General features: G+C 40.9%; 1 long non-coding RNA gene across 1 annotated transcript; it reads left to right on the top strand.

Moving 5' to 3' along the window:
- Positions 1-5,008: 5,008 nt before the first annotated feature.
- On the top strand, positions 5,009-13,500 carry LOC138759823 (uncharacterized). The gene is made up of 3 exons (XR_011355122.1): positions 5,009-5,148; positions 12,737-12,843; positions 13,128-13,500. It is a non-coding gene; the product is annotated as an uncharacterized lncRNA (long non-coding RNA).
- The last annotated feature ends 691 nt before the right edge of the window (positions 13,501-14,191 follow it).

Raw genomic sequence — 14,191 nt, 5'->3', positions numbered from 1 at the left:
TATTGAAAATTCACTTTCTGCATTCACATTTGGACTTCTTCCCTGCTGATCTTGGGGCAGTCAGTGACAAGCATGGTGAAAGGTTTCACCAGGACATTGCAACCATGGAAAGGCGGTATCAGGGCAACTGGAATCCATCAATGCAAGCCGACTATTGTTGGACAGTGTCATGAGAGGCATCAGATGCTGAGTACAAACGAAAATTAGCACCAAAACATATTTAGGTCAGTTGAACTAAGTATCATTATGTGATTAAACATGATAAATTTCAATAAAAATTAATTTGATGTTTCTTCAGCTTCCTACATGATACAGCAAAGATCCCTAAACTTGTTTTAGGAAGCAAACCTTTTGAAAAACAATTGTCATCCAGTGTTATAGAGGGTCCATATCAAATTCAGAACATTTCCCTGAAATAATCCCAGAAGTTTGATGGTCACTCCTATATTTAAACTCTATGGCTTTCATTCAATATTACTGCAGCATGTGAAAAGTTATTGCCTCGAGTTTTCTTCTTGTTTTCCTCTTTTCCTGAACTTGCACCCCCTGCTGAGGCTCACTACCCCTCAGGACTCTTGCTCTCCCTTGCCAGGGGCAGCGAGAGTTGGAATTTGGTGGAAAGCTGCTCCAGAAGACAATGCAAGTTCTATGCTTGTTATTGTTAGTGGATAGAGAACCTGAGTTTTTAGGTCTGTAATTTCCATGGCTGGGAGTGGCACCTTTCTTGGCAACTATGCCAACCAGTGTTTCAAGCCCAGACAGGGAGAGCAGATAACCATTTCTGACTCATCCTTCTTTGACAGCTGCACTTTTGCACTTCCCAGAAGGGATCAGTGAGGAGATTTTGCAGTCAGGAGAATATTTAAATTCCAAACCCCTAATTCACACATCTGCTCAGCTTTGGGTATCAGGGACAATAGAGTTTCAGCCAATGTCTTAGGGTGTGGAACCTGGTGGAAATTAAATGTGCAATCTCCAAGCAGGGTGCTGCCTGGTGACTTTCTCCACTCAACTCCAAGACATAACCATCGTTTACCGGGCACTTGTTTGTTTTCTTTATTTGACCTACTCCACAGGAAGCTGTGGATCACTAATAGGACACTTAGTAGCAGATGCAATACTCAGCAGCATTGAGCTATAATGCGATGTGGAAACACTGTGCGGATGGGCAGTGATTGTAGAGAGACAGAGCCCTGATTTGTTGATTTGCTCTTCCAGAGCTGGAAGGACATGATCGGGGTAATTTTCTGAATTTAGGCTTTTGATCAGGGCCTTTGGTCACTGTGTGTGTGTGTGTGTGTGTGTGTGTGTGTGTGTGTGTGTGTGTGTGTGTGTGTGTGTGTGTGTGTGTGTGTGTGTGTGTGTGTGTGTGTGTGTGTGTGTGTGTGTGTGTGTGTGTGTGTGTGTGTGTGTGTGTGTGATTGTCCAGCACCTTAAACAGTGACAGAATTTTTTTGGTTACTGAATGTTTTCAGCATTTTTTATTTGCATCTTTTTTTGGACAATTCTGGAAACATTAGCATTCATTTTGAAAAAAAATTGTTACACTGGCATGAAACTTCTTTCAAAAGCAGTCATTTATCTTACATTTTCCTCCTTTTGTATCTTCCAAAGTCTTGTTCCACCTGCAATCAAGGACCGCGAGTTGGCCTGCTGCCAGATTTCTACTAATGTTGCCTTCTATTTAGGTACCAGGTGATATGGAAGCGATTGGGGGGGGGTTTCCCCTTCTGATTTCCTTCCTTCCTTCCTTTCAGAAGTGGTCTGCACTTGACACCTTGTCCCAGCTGTGAGTATAACAGTGGAACATTGACCTAAGAGCAATTACATGCATGCACGCACATGCCTCTCCTCCCTGGGTCAGGGCTTGGGTGGACTGAGTTTCGCGGCTACATGGATACATATTTGTGCCAAGGTCAGAGTTTGGATATAGTTAGGAAAAGAAGAAATTCAATTGGAAAATCCATTGAGGAAGTGAAATGAACTTTTTTTTCTCCCTGCTTACAATAAAGCAGGAAGACATTAAACCCCGCAGAATGACTTGCATCTGTTAAGCAACATCTTTTGCTCAAATATTAATGAGACAAATTTATTTGACTTCATCAGTAGTTGAACACAGAATATAACATTTCTATTTTGTATCACAGTGCACGTGAAAGTTTTAACCAGGTGGAGGTTTCTGGATTTATTTTTCCTGTAATGTTCTTGTTTTCTTCCCCGAAGGAGCCAATGGATGCTTCTATACTGTACTCTTCATCTGTTATTAGTGGGTTCTGATGTCTCATCTAAATGACCACCCTTATCTTTCCTGGCCTTCACAATTACTGTTGGCAGGACAAAGTATTGCTGAGCCTGATCCTATCTTAACAAAACATCAGTGCATACTTCGATTGAGTGGTGAATGGTGCTGTTTCCATCCTCCCTTCTCCATCCCATTCCTATTTGTCATCACTTTGACTCCCCTCCAATTCATTGACCTATCTTAAGCTTATTCAAATCGAGTCAAGTTATTGTCATCTGATTGCACAAGTACAACCCACAAAGCAGCATTCTTTGGTCCTCAGGGCAAAACACGCAGACGTACAACCAGACATGACTTGCATTCAGACAAACAATACATACGCAGACAAGTATTTCATCTAGACCAGTAGTACCCAACCTTTTTTTATTTTCACTCACATACCACTTTAAGTATTCCCTATGCCATAGGTGCTCCTAAGGGGTTGCTTAAGGTGGTATGTGAGTGGAAAGAAAAAGTTCTAAAACCAATCATACCCAATTGACTCATTATGTGCACAGTTTCATAACGCTGAATGACAATTTTTCTCAAGCAAAATATTTCAGTAACAATTGGGTCTAGGGCAATGATTCTCAACCTTCCCTTCCCACACACATACCACCTGAAGGAATCCCTTACTAATCATAGAGCTCCAATGGCATAGGGATTCCTTCAGGTTGAGAACCACTGATCTATGAAAGTCTCGGATGATTAGTGTAAGCAATTCCTCTAACATCTGTTGCCCGTTATTGTTGCCCTTCCTTACCACAGTCTAGGGAGCAGAGTCTGGGATCCTCACTTTTGTGAGATCCTTTCTCAGATTGGTCACTGAAATTCATGGCAATGAATGCAGTTCTTGTCTTTCTTTCTTTGGCTTGGCTTCGCGGACGAAGATTGATGGAGGGGGTAAATGTCCACGTCAGCTGCAGGCTCGATTTTGGCTGACAAGTCCGATGCGGGACAGGCAGACACAGTTGCAGCAGTTGCAGGGGAAAATTGGTGGGTTGGGGTTGGGTGTTGGGTTTTTCCTCCTTTGCCTTTTGTCAGTGAGGTGGGCTCTGCAGTCTTCTTCAAAGGAGGTTGCTGCCCGCCAAACTGTGAGGCGCCAAGATGCACGGTTTGAGGCGATATCAGCCCACTGGCGGTGGTCAATGTGGCAGGCACCAAGAGATTTCTTTAGGCAGTCCTTGTACCTCTTCTTTGGTGCACCTCTGTCACGGTGGCCAGTGGAGAGCTCACCATATAACACCTTCATTAACTACCTGATATTGAACATTAGTCCAAAGTATAGGAGTGCAGATCTTTGGAATGTTTTTTCAGTGCAATCCGAAAGACTCCATTACATTTTTTTTTAAAGTTTCATAGTTCTTCATGTACAGGAGTAAACTTAATTCACTAAGTGGAGCATGAACCAGAGACAAGACTACACTGTTGAATTCTTCACCTGATATTGTACTTGTATGTGGTTCTCCAACAAAGTGCCTGCCCTTTGGATGAAAAGGAGAGGATGAAGAGAAGAGTTCATGCTGCTTCTGTTTGTTATCCAGTGATCAGTCCCAGTGAGCACTGACTTAACCAGGGCCCAAGTCTCATGCTAAAGGGACATCCATTTAAGGTTGAGGTGAGAAGAAATATCTTCTCCCATCTGTGGACTTCTTGACGATGGAGCGTTGGATGCTGACTCACTGAGTATGCGCAAAGAAATAAAGGTAATGAGGAATGGCGCAAGAAAGTCAAGTTAAGAGCAAAGATCAGATCAGCCATGACTTGATTCAATAATGGGGCATTTGCAGGAGGCCACATAGTCTACCATTATGTGGTTATGAATTCCTTTGATATCCAGACCACATTATATTCAGCCACAAGAGGTATCCCAAAAATCCCACGCACAGAGCTAATCCAGAGAGTTTTCGGTGAGATTTCCTCATAAAAGACCATTGGCCAGAGCACAGCAGGAGGAATTTTCTGATTTCTTTTAAGTAAAGCTGTGAATTCACTTACATCCAACTTGAACTGAAAGGCAAATCATGAAAATCTGTAGACACTGTGGTTGAAGTAAAATCACAAAAAACTGGAGAAACTCGGCAGATCAACCTTAATGCAGCAAAGGTAAAGATACATAACTGACATTTCAGGCTTGAGGCCTTCATCAAGGTATGAGAGAATGTTGGCAGGCGTCTGAGCAAAAAGATGGAGGGGGAAGGGGGGAGGCAAAGGCAGGAGATGATAAATGGAGAAGGGAGGGAGGGGCAGCAGCGATTGGGAGAGGAAGGATAGCTGGGTAGGTAGAGGGGGAAGGGGGAGAACTGGAAAGACTGGAAAGAGGGAAGGGAAAGAAAAGGCAAGTAAGTTTAGCAGAAAGCAGAGAAGTCAATGTTAATGCCATTTGGCTGGAGAGTGCCCAGATGAAAAATAAGGGCTGTTCTAACAATCTGCAGATGGTCAGGGTGGGATACTACATAAGGCCATGTGAGTGTGGGAGTGTGACTCAGAATTGAAATGGATGGCTACTGGGACGTCTCTGTGGTGACAGACAGAGTTGAGGTGCTGAGTGAAGTGATCTCCCAATCTGCGTCTGGTCTCTCCAATGAAGAGAAGGCCACAAGGTGGGACCTTATTGCACCAAAGAACAGTGCCTCTGACAATACAGTGTTGTGGTGGAATGTTAGCCTCAATTATCTGATCAGGTTCTGCAGCCAACCTTCACACGACTTTTGTGTGGTATAGAGTCAAGACTGCTGGAGAAGGAGTCAAAGTTAATTGTAAATGTGGCAATCTTCACACAGAGCAAACAAACAAAATTGTACTTATTTCTTTTCATCTTTGCAATCAGAGCCCTATCTAACACTTATCTCGCTGCCTGAAGATAAGTATGCTTGATTTATCTTATAGTGCACATGTAGTATATTAACAAATTTAGATTTTATTTTATGATCAATATCTCAGTACTGAAAGAAGAACCTGTACAGTTCTTGTTTATCATTTGTTCTGAGAAATAATCCTGGATTTATCAGGTCTCATGATTGTAACATGGTAACAGAGACATTAATTGTTTAACTTGGTATAATTCTAATATCCTTTGTGTTGTAGTAAATAATCAACTGACCCATTTTAAACCAGGCACAGCCATTTTGCTCTGTTTATTTGAACTTTTGTGATTCGGCATGACACATAAGGCATATTAAATGCCTTATGGATGTGTTTAATGATTGCTGACTGTGGGAAGGTTAATGAACATGAGCTCTAATAGCCTTGCAGGGTTAATGCTTAAGCCAAGGAGGATAAGGAAGGCTGCAGATTCGATCCTCAGTCAGTGCTGAGGTAGCTTATCTCAGCTGGTGCTGGGAACATGTTGCTGTTATTGCCAGTGTAAGCTTGGACATAGGAAGGAAAGGATTTTAGCTCCAGCAATCCCATAATGAACATTTCTCAGTTATTAATATTTCAGTTCAAAAGATACAAGAAATAAATTGAAATGAGAGGAATGGAGGAAGAAGGATGTGAAATGAACAGATTGCAAAATAATTTCCTCTGGATTCAGAGTACAAAAATACTTATAGACATTTCTTCTGTTCACCATTTTTATTAAAATCATAAATATACATAAAAAATAATAATTTCATGAAAATAATGAGCAATTATTTCTCTTGAACTTGTTCACTCTCTGTACTCTTGAATTAGTGAACATTTATGCCACACATAAAGAACAAATTCTCCACACTAAATTAGTGTGACTCTGGAGCAAGATCTAAATAATTTCTTCCCAGTGACCGCGAATACATCTAAGAATTGACGATAATGAAAATTCAGAAAACATTGTGAAATGTCTGCTGGTCATTAATATAGATGGTTACTTAGTGGTTACCATGGACATGGGTTGAAAGTATAATTTGGTGACTCAGTGACCTACAAGACCGCACTCACAGCTGCACAGCAATATCAATATTGCCCATCACCAATTATGTTGAAAACTCAGCAAAAACCAAGTGCCTCCCCTATTTCTCTGCCAATTTCTTCTCCATCTTGAAGAAGGGCTCAGGCCCAAAACATTGGTAATATACCTTTACCTCCTATGGACATTGTAAGACCGGCTGAGACCCCCCAGCATTTCTGTGTTTTTACTACAATCACAACACCGGCATATATTTTCACCTCATCTCCACCCACGCTATTAATGATAAGAGGGAGAGGGAATTAACAAGAAGAATTATGTCAGAAGTATCCTTCCGGTACAAGGATAATGTGTGAGATAGGGAATCATTTTTACTGGGAAACACAGTGTTAGAGGATTCTGGGAGGAGAGGGGAAGTAGAATTGGATGGGAAAAAAAAGCAAACTCTTGTGCTGATATCAATAGTGCTTGAAAGTAATCCATGCAGGTGAGCAAGTCTCGTGTTGGTTGTTTTGTTTTGCGTGATCTGAGCGAAGCTATTTAAAAAAGACATGATCGTTTGGCTAGGAAGAGGTTCTTGCTGAACCTGGGCTTGCATGATGAAGGTGGGGCAAGATACCGAGCCCTGCAGCTGGGGTCACTCGGATAAGATCAGCAATGGCTGCTGTGACCTGTGGCGTGAGTCAGGAAAGGAAGGCGAGGCAATGCAAATGGTAACATTGATAGGATGTAGATTGCTGGCTAAGGAATATATTTCGGTAGATTTTTTTATTAATGCAATGAGCCATTAGAATAAAACAGTAAACTATTATTGGAAAATGACCAGGAATATTATTAATTAACACCAATTTTTGCAAGTGAATTTATTTGAAAAGTAAAGATTACTGAAAAATCCCCAGCAGCTCTCCAGATTGCTTTGAATTTTATTGGATATAATAAAATTGAGTTTGTGCTTTTAACGATGAGCTTGTACCCAGGTGTCCTCAATAATAAACTGACAAGTATAAAATGTTAAATTCTAAATATGTCGGCAAAGGACACTGGCAGCCAACAGATCTCTCTTGTTTGTCTCTGACTGTATTGTTTACATTTTAGCCTTTTCACAAGCATGGAAGCATACCCAGTCCCCATCTCCAACTAAACACCCTCCACCACCCCCCCTCCCCCCACCCCCCGCCACCCAATTTCAAAGCTTTTCCCTTAAACTAGAGTGATCACAATGAGGGTTCCTGCATGACTTGGAAATGAATCAGCCAGGTGAGACAACAGCCTATTGTAGTGTCATATGGCAACATTTCAAAGCATGTCTCAGTTATTACACACATGTTGTAAATCTGATAGTACTGTCTGACTCTATTACACAAGATCTTAACACAGTGCAAACAATTCAAATCTTTCCACTTCATTTGCTTTTTCTTTTCCCAGGGGAGACTTCAAACTAAAATCTCATTTTAGTAACCAGTTTTATTTGTTTCTAATGAACTTGCCAGGAACACAGTCCCAGAATGATAACTACAATTTATAATCTTTGTTGAGTACCCAAGAGATTATTGACTCAGAGCCTTAACTATTCTAGTGCATCAAGCAGAATGGCTTGTTATGTGGACAAAAAGCTCACTGTAAGGAGGCATTTGAAATATATTTTTCTGAAGGGCCAGCATATCATAAAGCTGCCTCCAATTGAATACTGCAGTCAACACAGCAGTGGAAATGCATGCCTCCAGTTCATAACTAGGCATCACAGTCAGTGTGACGTTGCTACAATGGCAGTGAATAGGGCTCCAATCCAACTCTGTCTGTAAGGGGTTTGTACATTCTCCCTGTGTCTGTGTGGGTTTCCTTCGTAGGCTCTAGTTTCCTCCCTCTGTTCAAAACATAGCAGTTTGTAGGTCAATTGGGTGTAACTGGGCTGCATAGGCCCATGGGGTGAAAGGGCCTGTAACTGTGCTGCATGTCTAAATTAAAACGTAGCATATTAAAAAATGAATTGTCTGCCACTTTGCATGAAGGTATGGTTCAATTCTCCCCTAAAATATTAGTTGTTGGTGTCTGGGTGCTGCAGGAAATCAGCATTCTCTCACTCCTGAGGACTCATGCAGGTTAAAGAGGGTAAAGTTTCCTTATTTGTTGACTTTAAATACGAGCTTGAGAAATTTTAGCCCAGTGCCCTACAAAATAAGGCCAGCAGGGACTAATTTAAAAATTGTATCACAGTGTGGATAGACATATCCATTTATAAGTATAGGAAAAATAAATGTACATTCAATGATGGTGAGCAGTGTGCAAAGCAACAGAGAATTCCACTGAAAATACAGCTTAAAAACAAACCCTTTGTCCCAACTAATTCATGCGAGAACTTACGCTCTGCTCAAAATTCCTCCCCTTTTTTTTATCTATCTCCACTAAAATACTCTTTAATTCTTTCTCTTTCATATGCTTATCTAAATTCCCATAACTTATCTGTGATTATAGTTTCAGCCACTCTACTCCATGTAAAAGAAATGTTGACATTCTCAGCAGTCATCAGTTTAAGGAATCACTCCTGTTCTATTTCTTGCTGACAACCGTGGATTGATAGTTTTTTCCCCCCATCAGTGGAAAGACTATCTCTCAAAAACCATTCAGAGAGAAATCTAATTCTCAAGACGATGAATTGTCTTTCTGCCTACAGATGTGTACCCTTATGTTACAGCAGTAGAAGCTTCCTCATTAAATATATTTCAGACTCAGATAGGTAGATTGTAGCATAGTAGGGGAATTAAGGGTTATTTTGTGGAAAAGGTGGGTAAGTGGTCCATGATAAGATCAGTCAAGATCCTGTTGAATGGCAGAGAAGGCTCATTGTGGCTAGATGGTCTACTCCTGCTCCTATTTCTTCTATTACTCTCACTCTACCTTTCCGTAGTTCTGGTGAATTCTATCTGAACGGAAGGAGGGACCGAAGGTAATTAAAAGTCACATTCTATGAAAACAATTTCTTTGGGAGATTTTTGATGGTAAAGTGAATAAAATATGATGCAAAGAGAGGGGATTGATGCGATGGGGAACAAAGAAGGAAGTGGAGCATTCCTGGGGAGAATGGTGGTGAGGGATGGAGAGGGGTGGGTGGGGGGGAAGAACTCATTTGTGGTGTCCCAGGGCTGCTGTATGATAATTGGGCAGAGGAATGGGAACTCAGCCTCACCCCAGAGCTCGGAGTGTATATATGTGAAGGGATGCTTCTACTGGCAATGACTGCCCTTCTCCACCACCACATGTTTCCTTGCTTTAGTAGGCATTAAGCTAATTAAAAGTGAAGAAATTAGGTCAGGTCTCTTCTGCAAGGTGTGAGATGGTGTTATTTCAACGCTCACCACAGCTGCTTTAATACTCTCCATGGCCTGCATGACATTTGTAACCAATATAGGTGATTGCAATTGTAAATGGATCTTCCAGTATTCAATGAGGCTGGTGTCTGGTACCCTGGAAGAATTACTATTTAATGGGATCCCCTAGTTGTCATTCTTTCTGAATTTAAGGAGCTTGATCTTCAAGTTGTAGCAGTCTGCATGAAGCCTTTGGGATGTTGTAACATCCTTTTTGAGATTGCACCTCATTGGAACAGGTTTCTTGACGCTATGTAATTGTGAATTTCCTTTTACTGTATTTCAACTAGATTTCTAAAACAAAAGACAAAAAATGGTGCGTAGCAGAAGCTTTCAGCCAGTTAGAAGGTTGACCTCCACACCTCCACTGAATGTTTTAAAGATTTCAATGTAGAAGGGGGTACAATATCAAGCACCAGGCCTGTTACAATGGTAAAGGTTCCTCTGCGGTGAGCCGCTGCTCTTCAGGTCTGTTGTGGTTGGAACTACAAAAAAAATTAATCATAGTTTGCTTGTGCAAAAGGATGTGCACCCTTTTAATTAGTTCAAAAAGACAGATCATGATTGTTTAATTCTGTGACCCTTGAATTAATTAGTTGATTCTCGAAAAACTCCCTTATCAATGTGTTGTAATCCATGATTGATGTGCATTTGGACAACTGAAAGACAATTGACGGTAATCTGGGCTTACCTTTTCATGCCTTTAGTTATGTGAGCATTTTTCTGTTGCTTGGCACTGTTTTCTGCTTTTACATCGCAATGGACCATGTCCCAATAAGATACATAATGAATTTCCCGGGTTGGGGCATGGTTTCAAAGAGAGGTTGCAGAGATAGAAATTGCAGAGTGTGGGAGTTACCTGCAACTGTGAGAATTGGTGGGGAGGTGGTGGTGGGGGTGGAGGGAATGGAAACTGAAGTCAGATTCATTGTTGCAGTTCATAATACTTGGTGTCACCAACTGGATTACCTCAAGGAAAGAATTACTTCACTAGTCAATTAAATAGGCATGACATTATTTGCTATCAGAAAGTTTCATAAAAAGACGAAAGAGGGCATGCTTTGTTTCAAGTTACTCTTTGCTATTTTGTTTGGCAATGTTCTTCATTCTCTTGGAAAGTCATGGTTATTTCTTTTGCATGGACACTGACAATCATTCCTTTGAGTTGGTCAAGACTCTACCATATATTTATTAATTTTTGGAACAAAATCATGTTTTCATCATGATTTTTAAAAATGAGAAGAATATTAATTTTTGTCCACAATATTCGCTTGGCAAAAAGGCATAAATTTAAGGTGGAAGAAAAGAGAGGATTTGAATAAATATTTTTCTCATCCAGAGGGTAGCAAAAGTGTGGTGAATGCACACATTGCAGTTACCTCAATTTAATGGCCAAGGATTAGGATTTGGGAGATTGGGAAGGAGAATCAGGGTAGCAGGCACTTTGTTAGCTAGCATGAACTAGTGGGGTGAATAACCTCTGTCTGAAAAGTAAATTAGTGAAAGGCTTTGCGATAAGTATTGGTGAGTCCTTCATTTCTGTAAGACACTGTAACTTGACTTCAGTCTTTTCCATCAGCCTTTGGTGGGTAATGATGGGAATGGATGGCTTCTGGATCTCAAATGGACAGCGGCAACTTGCATTGGTATTTTCATTCAACAGAGCACTTGGGACAAAAGAAGAAGAGGCTCTGAGCAATAACATGAATGCCTTCCTTTTTGAGTTGCCTTGAAGAGTGGTGGATTAATATCTCAGACAATCATCTTGAATCCTATAAAAAGGGTTAATAATAAGGGAGAAAAATCAGCTTGTGGTCATTTGTTTGTGGTGGGGGCATGAATGTGGTTGGAGGCAAGTGATGACAATCTGAGAAGATAGTCAAAGGGGACCAAAAAAATAGGTTAAAGGAATGCACTCTGATGTTACTTCAAATGTAAACAGAGGTAATCAGATGGGATCAGACATGGAGCTCCAGAGAATGGGGACCTGATGGCTCTGCCTTGACAATAACAGAAGAACATAAAACATAAGAAATAGGAGCAGGAGTAGGCCATCCGGCCTATCAAGCCTGGTCCACCTTAAATGAAATCAAGGCTGATCTGATTATAGGCTCAACTCCACCTATCTGCCTTTTCCCCATATCCCTTAATTCTCCTATTATGTAAAAATCTATCCAACCTTGTCTTAAATATATTTACTGAGGTAGCCTTCATTGCTTCAATGGGCAGTGAGCTCCATGGATTCACCACCCTCTGGGAAAAGCGGTTCCTCCTCATTTCCATCCTAAATCTACTACCATGAATCTTGAGGCTCTGTCCCCTAGTTCTGGTCTCCCCTACAATGGAAACAACTTACTTACCGCTATCTTATCTATGCCTTTCATAATTTTATATGCTTCTATAAGATCCCCTCTTACTCCTCTAAATTCTGCTGAGTCCAGTCCAAGGCGACTCAATCTCTCTTCATAGGCTAACCCCCTCATCTCTGGAATCATCCTGGTGAACCTTGTCTGTAAATCCTTCCTCAATTAAAGAGACCAGAACTGTATGTGGTACTCCAGATGCTGCCTCACCAGTCAGTACCTTGTACAGTGCAGCATAACCTCCCTGCGCCTACATTCAATCCTTCTAACAATGAAGGCCAACATTCTATTTGAGAAGGGAAAAAGGAACGAGTTACATAAAAATGTGGAGTCAGGTGAATAAAACTCTAGTATTTAGTGCTGCTAAATTGGATGGAAAATGGAACAGTAAAGCACAGGAACAGGCCCTTCAGCCCTCTGTGTCTACACTGATCATGTTGCCAATCTAAACTAATCCCATGTATCTGCACGTGGTCCACATCCCTACCTTCCCTGCCTGTTCTTGTGTCTGTCTGAGTTTCTTGAACACTGCTATTGTATCTGCTTCTAAATCACTTCCCTTGGTGGTGCGTCCTCAGACAGCTACCATGTTGAAAATAAACCTTGTAATCACCTTTTGATTTCCCCCCCTCAACCTAAGCTTATCCCTCTAGTTTTTTACATTTGTCCCTTCATTCAATATCCCAACTGTTAATGTCTCTATAGACAAATGTTAAGAAGGGAATGGGAGCAGAGGAGTAAGTGTTACCAAATCAGGGATCTAATATATAAATAACCCTCATGTCTTATTGGATATTGGTTTATACCAGGCCCAATAAAACATCTTAACTCTTCGTAGGCGCCTTATTTGTGAATCTGTGGTAAAGCTCCAGTCCTCAACAGCAAGAAGTTTGCCCAAGCAGCATTTCAGATCTCTCAATGACCTCATCTCTGACAATAATGAAGGTAAAGATTTGGAGGGGTTAATTTGTAGTTTGGTTCACAGTTCTATTATGTCTGCCTCTTAATTCTGAATTTCCACAAAAATTTCAGAGGTATTTATCCCATTATTCATACCATTGCTTAAGTTCAGATGGCTCTAGTATGCATGTTCACTCCCTCTCTGGTGATAGTGTTGGGATTTATTCAGCAGTATTGTACAGCAGGCAGTAGGGGGCAACATTGATTGCTTAAAAAGCCTCAGCGCCTCAAAAAATTCAAAGTGCTGTATTTTTTTTCCGTTTAAGCAGGCTTAATCTGTTGAAGATCTCCAGACGTCTGCTGTCAGATGGACATATTTTACCACCACAATTCACATGGAAGAATGCACAACCCTGAGGCATGACTCTTTCCCAGTAGAGAAGCTTGGTCAATCCTGTCAGGTGTCCTGAATGAATGGAGGAAGGCACTAAAATTGGGAATGTGAAAATGTCCCCAGCCAAAGGTCTCCTGTCTCGCTGTATCTCGTCTTCTCTCTTTTTGCAAAATGTGCAAGTGAAGAACTGCTGTTAGATACATCATTGTCTTCAGGACTGGAAAGGAAAACAGTGGTGAAAGGGTGCATTGTGTCTATTTAAATACGTAATGTTTTGATTGATAAAATAAAATTCAGTATAAATTCAAGCTATGTGGGGCACAAAAGATACCAACTTCAGTCTCTGATACTTGTTGGGTTATTATCTCTCCCGACACAATATCTTTGAGAAAACCTAGGTTTACATGTGGCTATCAAGTGGTTGCAGCTGATGAATTCTTTGATGTCTAAATGATGTATTGGATAATAGGTGCAAAGTACAAAACTATCTAACGTAGACCCTTGAAGACCCTTGCAGACCGCTTACCAAGACCTTGGATTTTAATTTAAACAGTGGCCTTCACCATCCTACAACCTTCTGTCATGCGTCTCCAGCAACTGTATCAAAGGCCAATATCAATGGGTACTTCATGCAAAGATGCAAATGAGTTACGTACCTTTTCCTCTGGCCCTCCTCCATATTCCTGTTGTTCAGGTTCTGCATGGAAGTTGATCACGGAGACTGATAAGCCCTCAAATATTTTCTCCTCCAACAGTTATTAAATAGCTCTTTTTCCCATTGATACCAGATCACACTGAGACACAATTATCAAGCCCATTGATTTAGTGTCTATGTGACCATGTAACATGAGGACACTTTGTCTATCAGTGCCTCCCTCTGCTGAAAACAGGCAGCCTAATATCTTGGTTATTGTACATTTTAAGAATTATGAGAAAAAAAATCATAAAAGGTTTGAAATTAATATGTTTCAATCATTAAGTCTATTATAACCTAAGTTA

The sequence above is a fragment of the Narcine bancroftii genome, chromosome 4 (assembly GCF_036971445.1).
Source record: "Narcine bancroftii isolate sNarBan1 chromosome 4, sNarBan1.hap1, whole genome shotgun sequence".
Classification (NCBI taxonomy): Eukaryota; Metazoa; Chordata; class Chondrichthyes; order Torpediniformes; family Narcinidae; genus Narcine; species Narcine bancroftii.
Note: the sequence above shows the minus strand (reverse complement) of the source record. Positions and strands in the feature narration are given on the sequence as shown.